Here is an 8534-nt window from a genome sequence, read left to right as displayed (position 1 = left end):
CCCAACCATGCAGGTATTTACACTATCTTATCTAATAACTCACCTTATTCTAACTCTTGGGTCCTTGATACCGGCTGTGGTATTCATATTTGTTCTGATATGCAGGGACTAAGAAGAAGTAAGAATGTGGAGCATGGGAAGATAAACTTGATCATGGGGAATAGGAAAGTTTCACCTGTCACCAAGATTGGAGTTTATACTTTGTTGCTTAGTAGTGGGTTTACTTTAGATTTGAATAAATGTTGTTATTTGCCAGAAATGGCAAGAAATGTTATTTCCTTTCATGCTTTGTACAAACAAGGTTTTACCTTTTCTTTTGATAATGAAATTGGTGGGATAAATGCTTTCTTTAATAACGTGTTTTATTTTAAAGCATTACCTTGTGATGGTGTGTATGAAGCTGTGTCTGTTGTAGATGATTTAGGAATTAATGTGTTGTGTATTGATTCTACTAATGATAATAACTTGGATAAGGCATCATTATGGCATTTTCATCTTGGACATGTAAGCAAGAAACGCATAGGCCAACTCCAAAAGGATGGAGTCTTGGAATCATTTGACCTAAAGTCAGATGATAGTTGTGAATCATGCTTACTTGGAAAAATGACAAGGTCACCCTTCATAGGTTCTTGTGCTAGGGGTGAAGGTTTGTTGGATCTTGTACACACGGATGTGTGTGGACCCTTCTAACATGCCACAAGGATGCTAATCGTTATTATCTGACTTTTACTGATATGGATATGTCTACTTAATCAAGCATAAGTCAGAGACTTTTGAAAGGTTTAAAGAGTTTAAACAGGAAGTCTAGAATCAATTGGGCAGGAACATTAAGATGCTTCGATCCGATCGAGGTGGTGAGTATCTTAGTTCAGAGTTCCTCGACTATCTTAGGGAATGTGGGATTGTCACACAATTGACACCTCCCAGGACACCGCAGTTGAATGGTGTGGCTGAGAGGCGTAATCGAACCTTGTTGGACATGGTTCGTTCCATGATGAGTCGAGCTTCACTACCAATCTCATTTTAGGGGTATGCCTTAGAGACTACCACCCATATCCTTAATCTGGTCCCTACAAAGAAGGTTGCCAAAACACCTCACGAGATGTGGACTGGAAAAGTTCCTAGTCTAGCCCACATCAAGGTTTGGGGTTGCGAGGCTTTCGTGAGACGCGAGACTCACGACAAGCTCGAACCTCGAAGTGAGAGGTGTATTTTCATCGGCTACCCACAGAAATCGTTTGGTTACCTCTTCTACAGACCTAGTGAGAATGTGGTCTTTGAAGCAAGGAGGGGTGTCTTTCGAGAAAGAGAGTTCATAAGCCAAGGAAACAGTGGGAGGCAAATTGACCTTGAAGAAATTCAAGAGTCAAGTGGTGAAGGAACCTCAAACCCTAGCAGTCAACTTGAGGAGGAAACTCCTGTTGATCCAATTGACGAATCCATACCTCTGAGGCGTTCCACAAGGGTCAGGAATGCACCAGAGCACTACTATGGTTTCCATATTACTGCGGAAGGCGAGACACTTATTAGTGATGAGACATTGGTAAGTCTGGATGAACCTAACAGTTACGCGGAAGCCATGGCAGGCCCTGAGTCTGCTAAATGGAAAGAGGCAATGGACAGCGAGATACAGTCCATGTATGGCAATCAGGTCTGGGACTTGTTTGACAATGTACCAGGTCGTAAGACAGTAGGGTGCAAATGGATCTTCACGAAGAAGACCGACATGGATGGTAATGTACACACTTATAAGGCAAGACTGGTGGCAAAAGGTTTTTCTCAAACTCCAAAAGTTGATTATGATGAGACCTTTTCACCGGTGGCCAAGATTAAGTCCATTAGAGTATTGTCAGCCATAGCTGCATTTCATGACTATGAAATATGGCAAATGGATGTCAAAACCACTTTCCTCAATGGAAAGTTGGCTGAGGATGTTTACATGAACCAGCCAGAGGGTTTTGTAAGTACAGAATACCCTAATAGAGTGTGTAAGCTTGAGAAATCCATTTATGGATTAAAGCAAGCACATCGCATATGGAATCTTTTCTTTGATGAGAAAGTCAAAGAGTTTGGCTTCTCGAGGAGTGAAGATGAATCTTGTGTATATGTCAAGGCTAGTGGGAGTATAGTTAGCTTTTTGGTACTATATGTGGATGACATACTGCTCATCGGAAATGACATCCCGACCTTGCAGGAGGTGAAGTCCTAGCTCGGGAAGTGTTTCGCTATGAAAGACCTAGGAGAAGCTACCTATATTCTAGGGATAAGGATTCTGAGAGATCGGAGTAAAAGACTAATTGGGCTTAGTCAGAGTACACACTTGGATAAGGTGCTGAAGAGGTTCAGCATGCAAGATTCCAAGAAAGGAAAGTTACCCATCCAGAGTAACGCTAGACTGAGTAAGACTCAGAGCCCGAGTACTGAGGTTGAGATAGCATAAATGAGTCAAGTACCTTATGCTTCTGCAGTAGGCTCGATCATGTATGCTATGACCTGCACTCGTCCTGATGTAGCCTTTGCTTTAAGCATGGTTAGCAGGTATCAGGGGAACCCTGGTAAGGCTCACTGGACATCGGTAAAGAATATTCTCAAGTATCTGTGAAGGACTAAGGACTGGGTCCTTACCCTTGGTGGGAGTGATGACTTGAGAGTTGTAGGGTATAGTGATGCTAGCTTCCAGACTGATAGGGATAATTTCCGCTCTCAGTTGGGTTGGGTCTTTACCTTAAATGGAGGAGTTATCTCTTGGAAAAGTTCCAAGCAGGAGACAGTGGCTGATTCAACTTGCGAATCAGAGTATATAGCGGCAAGCGAGGCAGCAAAAGAGGCGATATGGCTAAAGAACTTCATTGGAGATCTTGGAGTTGTACCAGCTATTAAGGAGCCTATGGAAATCTTCTGTGATAGTGAAAGTGTTGTTGCCTTAGCAAAGGAACCAAGGGATCACGGGAGATCCAGACACATTGACAGAAAATACCATTTCATTAGACATCGTATAGAAGAAGGACTCCTCGTGGCAAAGAGGGTATCATCGGATGAGTACCCGACAGATCCCCTCAAGAAGGGACTGGGTAGGGTTAAGCATCTCCAGCATGCAAGGAGCATAGGGATGAAGGATGATATTAGTTTTAGTAGTTAGATAATTTGAGATATGTAAAGTGCAATTGACATTTGATGATGAATAAAAGTTGTGTTTATTTATGAGTAAAGTGTTGCTATCTTTTGTCAATCTTTTACTATTATTTCTTTTGCATGTTTTGACTTCCAGAATATTTATGTTGTGTTTACATATTATTCAAATTATCCACAGTCAGTCATATGTTGGAAGTAGATATGAAGTAAGACTGTCATGGGTTGGTTGTAGAGGTCTAAGATGTTGGACATGGCCTCAACACTCATGAGTGCTCATAAGTTTTGAGTATTGGATTCAACCCACGCTCGCTGGTATCACTTCATGGAATTTATCTCGAGTGATCGCGAGACGGTAATATCATATAAGTCTTCAAACCTAGAGATATGACTTGTTGACTATGAGTTAGTTATGCATTGATCGTGCGAAAACGCATTGGTAACTCGATGTTATAAAACGTGCATTTGTGTGTGATTTAACAAGTAGTAGAACAAGCATATGAGTCGAAGTTTATCTATTCCTTCTTGGATTAGAAGCGATATCTGGGCCCCTCGATGATTGTGTTTTGACCCATGTACCGGGCCCGGTCAGAACTAAGTTGATGTGTTCAATTAAGTTCTATGTCAAACAAATCGGAAATCGGGAAACAAACTGCGGGACAAAAAGTAAGACACTGTTCCGTGTATTTGTCCGGCTGATATCTAGAACAGAGGATTATATGATCACTTATCTGAAATGGCGTACCATCATCTTCTCAGTTCCGAGAAACCTTGAAAAGAGCTACGATTGCTGATCGGTTCCTGAAGTCATACTTGCAGTTATAGTTATTAGACTTATCCAAGTGGGAGACTGTTGGATAAGGTGTCTAAGTCCATAACTATTTCTGGTATGTACTTGACCCGACCCGGCATGGTCCATTTGGGTTGCATGGCATCATGCATTTGGATAGACTAAATGAGAGAAATAACACTTGTGGTTTATTAATATATTATAAGTTCTAATATATTAATAGTATTATTTAATTAGTATTGATCAAGAATTAATCTATGATTAATTAAGTGATCAAAATATGACTAATCAAATATACAATATGTTGACAATATGTTGACAAACTGTAAAATGTTTGACGCCTTAACGTCCCATCCTCAAAAGCACTTGGTCACCTGTTTAGTGATTTCCTGAGAATACAAGTTGTTTGAAAAAGTGTCAACACAAAGGTTGGTGAGTTCATAAGCTTTTGTTTTGTATTGATAAAAACCTCTCTCTTGTAAATGTAATGTTTGTTCCAGAAAAATCCGATATTTTCCTTAATGTGTAATTGTAGTCTTAAAACCCAAAGACCGGAATGTACAAATGATTTATCATATTTATAGTACAACAATGCAAGTTTAAATTGACATAAAATCGTTCGATTTCAATGAAATCCCCGTAAATTCCTATGTTTGTTAATACTTTCTGTGAGTTATTATAACCGTGCTATGACCTAGTTGGCCTGAAACGACGTTCTTCAGGCGTCGGAAATGTTATGACATTTGTCACCCCAGACCTGCCGGTCTAACTGTTGCATGCAGTTAAGGTGTGGGTTTGTCAGACCCAATATAGATCTATACACAACTATCACGCTCTCCCTCCAGGAGACTCTGGTTACAATACAGGACTTATTTGTAAAGTGAAGCGAATGTCTCACAAAGTCATTAACGGAATTACGTGTTGTGTAATGAAAATACTCTCTGTATAAATGTACCCTTTTGAAATGTATGTATTATGCAATGTATCATAAACTATACCTATTATAGTTTATCAAAACAAGGGTAGTAGTAGTAATGTATGTAAACTATACTTAACATAGTTTATCCAAATGTTTGTATGTAATGGATGTACTTTGATTATAACAATTTATTATTTCTATGCTTTATCTAGCAAAAATCCATTTGTTAACTGTTGTATGTCCTTATACTAAGACAAAATGTCATATAATGCAATAACATATAATCACATAAAGATATACACCTTGCTCAACATGTTACAAGGTGTAATGAAATTGATAGCATTTTTCTGTTGTTAACAATTTCTATTACTGTTCTTAGAAACTTTGTAGAAAAATCATCAAAGGTCCAAATCCGAATCCGTAAATTCTGAGAGTTTGGAAAATGAGTCTAGTTTGTTCGTAAATTTTCTCACGATTTTTAGTGACCTCCAACTTAGGTGAAAACGTCCATAATCACAGACTGGTCCGGATTGGTTCTTGAAATGATAGGCAGTTTTGTAAAAATCACCATAAATTGTAGAAAAATCTTATGGAGATATGAAAGTACCCATTTTAAAGCTAAGACCTTGAACTACTTGAACCTTGTACAGTTTTGAAAACAAAAATGTTTAAGTTGACCAAAACAGTCCGTGAATGGAGTCCAACTTTTCTGATGAAAGCTGTTAGAAGAATTTAGTTGTGTTCTTGGTGTTTTAACTTGTATTCCCCCCCTTAAAACATAAGAAAACATGAAAATGTAGGGGTATGAACTCACCTTATGTGATTTCAGTAGATGAATGTTGGAGAAGGGAAGTGTTCAACTCAAGAACACTGGAAGATGCCTTGAAGATTTTCGAGAATCTAACATCAAAGTGATGGAGTTTGTGTAAGCAATCGATGATTGGAGTAGAATGAAGTGTAATAATCACAAGGAGGATGAATTATACTTACCAAGAGTAGAATAAAGCTTGATGATCAGCCTTGGAGTCTCGAATTAGAGAGAAAAAGTTTGAGAGAAAACTTGTGTTTCATTTTTGGTGAAATGAGTGCAAGTGAGTGAAAATGAGGAGAGAGGTTGATTTGCTCCAACTCTTAGAACGTGGGAGGGGCTGATGATTGATGGAAAAGTACAAGGAAGTGACTAGGGATGGTGGGGAGGTGTGACTGGTCATAGAGTGGGTGTAGGTGGTTGCTTGTGTCATAAACTAAGGAAAAGTCAACACTCCACCTCTTGTACTTTACCCACTAAATCTTGGATAAGATTTATCCCGAAAAACGTGATTAATTAATAAATATGGGGCCTTATATGTTAAAATAAAGTTTTGGGTGAAAATCCCGCGTCAGAATAATTAAAATCGGGCTTAGAACGCAAAACTAGTCGAAAACCGGGAAGAAAATGGCAACCTGCGAGACCTCTCGGTGCTAGGCCGAGGTTCGGTCCCAAGGCTTCTGGGCCCGAAGGCGAAACGAGGCGAAAGGAGTAAGAAGCGAAATGGACCGAAAGGCTTAGGAGCGAAGGCGAAGGTAGAGTTCGGTCCGAGAGGCTTCGGGTTCGGGTCAGGCGAGGTTCGGTCCGAAGGGCAGGTTCGGTTCTTGGGGTTCGCTTCTCAGTAGTTCGGTCCCTTAAGGGGACTTTCGGCTCTAAGAGGCTTCAGCCCTATAAGGTAGGTTTCGGGTCCTTAAGGGTATTTTACCCGTTTTTACCCCGTTTTAAGCGGTTTTTGACCCGGTTAAGGGTCGGGATGGCCCAAATGATTACAAAAAGTTACGGGAACTTTTGAGAGAGATTTGGGAGAGATTTCGAATAGAGAGAGATAGAGTGAAGGAGATTTAGAGAGGTTCCATTTATGACCTTTTTGAGCATCCGACTTCGCAACGTAAGGTACGTAAACCCCGTTAAGCCATGATTTAGTGTCCTACACTCTCCCGATGAGTGTGCAATAGTGTTTTATCGCTTTGTTTCATTGTTTAGCACTATCGAGGCTAAGGAAAATTAAATACACGAATTTTCCAATTGATGTTTTCTCTTTAAATTAGCGAACTGTTCAGTGATTACATAGCGTAAACCCTAATATACAAGGGTTGACTGAGTTGACTGGTTTGACTTGTTAACTTAGTTTGACTTTGACTTGACCAGAATTTGACGGTTGTCACAAAAAGCTCCATGGATAATCAAGTTGAGTTAAACCCATTGGATGCTCCATGGAGGCTCCATGGGAGTTACAAACCCATGGGTCATGGAAATGAAGAGTCATGCCACATTAGGGTTTACATGGTGTAACCCTAGATGTGACACACTATATAAGCAACATGTTATCCACCAAAATCGGCTACACATAGTTACAAGAGGGCTTGGCCGATTTTTGCAAGTGTTACACTTCTCTCAAGTTTACTCCAAAAGCATTTGGTGTTGTGTGAAGCATTTGAGGCATCACACTTGGGGTGCTAGGCTCTCAAGGTTTCAAGGAATCATAACAACTACAAGCTATGTATTTCTAGCTATCTTTTATATTATAAAGTTCCCCATGTATGCTAGATAGGTTTATGAACCTTGGAAAAAAGAATTTTGCATGTATTTTAGACAAACATAGATCCAAGGTTTTCTAGGGTTGCATGTACACTTAGGAGTGTTAGAATTGCTCAAAACCCTTCAAATATAAAGGGTACGAGGTTCTACACTTTTCTTCACTCCTCACCCTTTCTTTCTCTCTCTATACACCCCTAACCCCTATAATCTTCCTAGTGCAAGGAGGATGCCCCGGAAAGCCCGAAGGCTCCAAGAAAAAGAGCTTTTCGGCTCGGGAAGTTCTGCCCCCGCAGAACCCGGTTTTTAGTAAATCTCGTTGTAAGTGAGATACACATTCCCTACTTTAAGTATAACTTATATTTAAATTTAGTATTGTTATTATGAACTTATAATAAATATTTAGGCTACTATTATGACTTATATAAGTATCGTTATAATATATTTTTAACTACTCGCAGTACGGGGAATCCGGTTTGAAGGGCCGTCTGGGTTGTTGAATTTCAGAAATGCTTTAATGCCAAAATGGTCCTATCCTTCGATGTTTCACGTCTGGCCCTCTCTGTACATAGTGGTTGAGAAGTATTGTTCAAACACTTATATAATAATAATAATAATAATAATAATAATAATAATAATAATAATAATAATAATAATATTAATAATTAGTCACGGTAAATATTAGACTAAAATCTAGTGGTAATAATACTAGGTTTCATCGAAGGAAATCATATTTTTAAGAAAAGGAGCGATGTCCGAGCTTGGAGTCTTCACTTTAACAAGTGAGTGCATAGTCCCTTTCATGAACATGATTTTTAATACAAGTATTAATAAAAGTGTTAAATATGTGTTGAAAGTTTATATGTGAGTTATATGCTCATTATCTAAAAATATGTGTTATATGTAGATCTGATGATATATGCTATGCGAACCATGCATGGTTCTATATGTGTTGAGATGTATTTACATGATAATAATTATTGAAGTATTAATAACAAGAAGATGAATGTATGTTAATATTTAATGCGCTGTATAAAATATTATACTAAATTAAGATAGTGTTGTCGTAACAGAGCTAGTATTGAAAGTTGATTATAAGCATTGTAGGCTTGCTTAGTGATGAGATAATACTT

The sequence above is a fragment of the Lactuca virosa genome, chromosome 1, assembly GCF_052849685.1.
Source record: "Lactuca virosa cultivar CGN04683 chromosome 1, Lactuca_virosa_CGN04683_v6, whole genome shotgun sequence".
Lineage (NCBI taxonomy): Eukaryota > Viridiplantae > Streptophyta > Magnoliopsida > Asterales > Asteraceae > Lactuca > Lactuca virosa.
Note: the sequence above shows the minus strand (reverse complement) of the source record.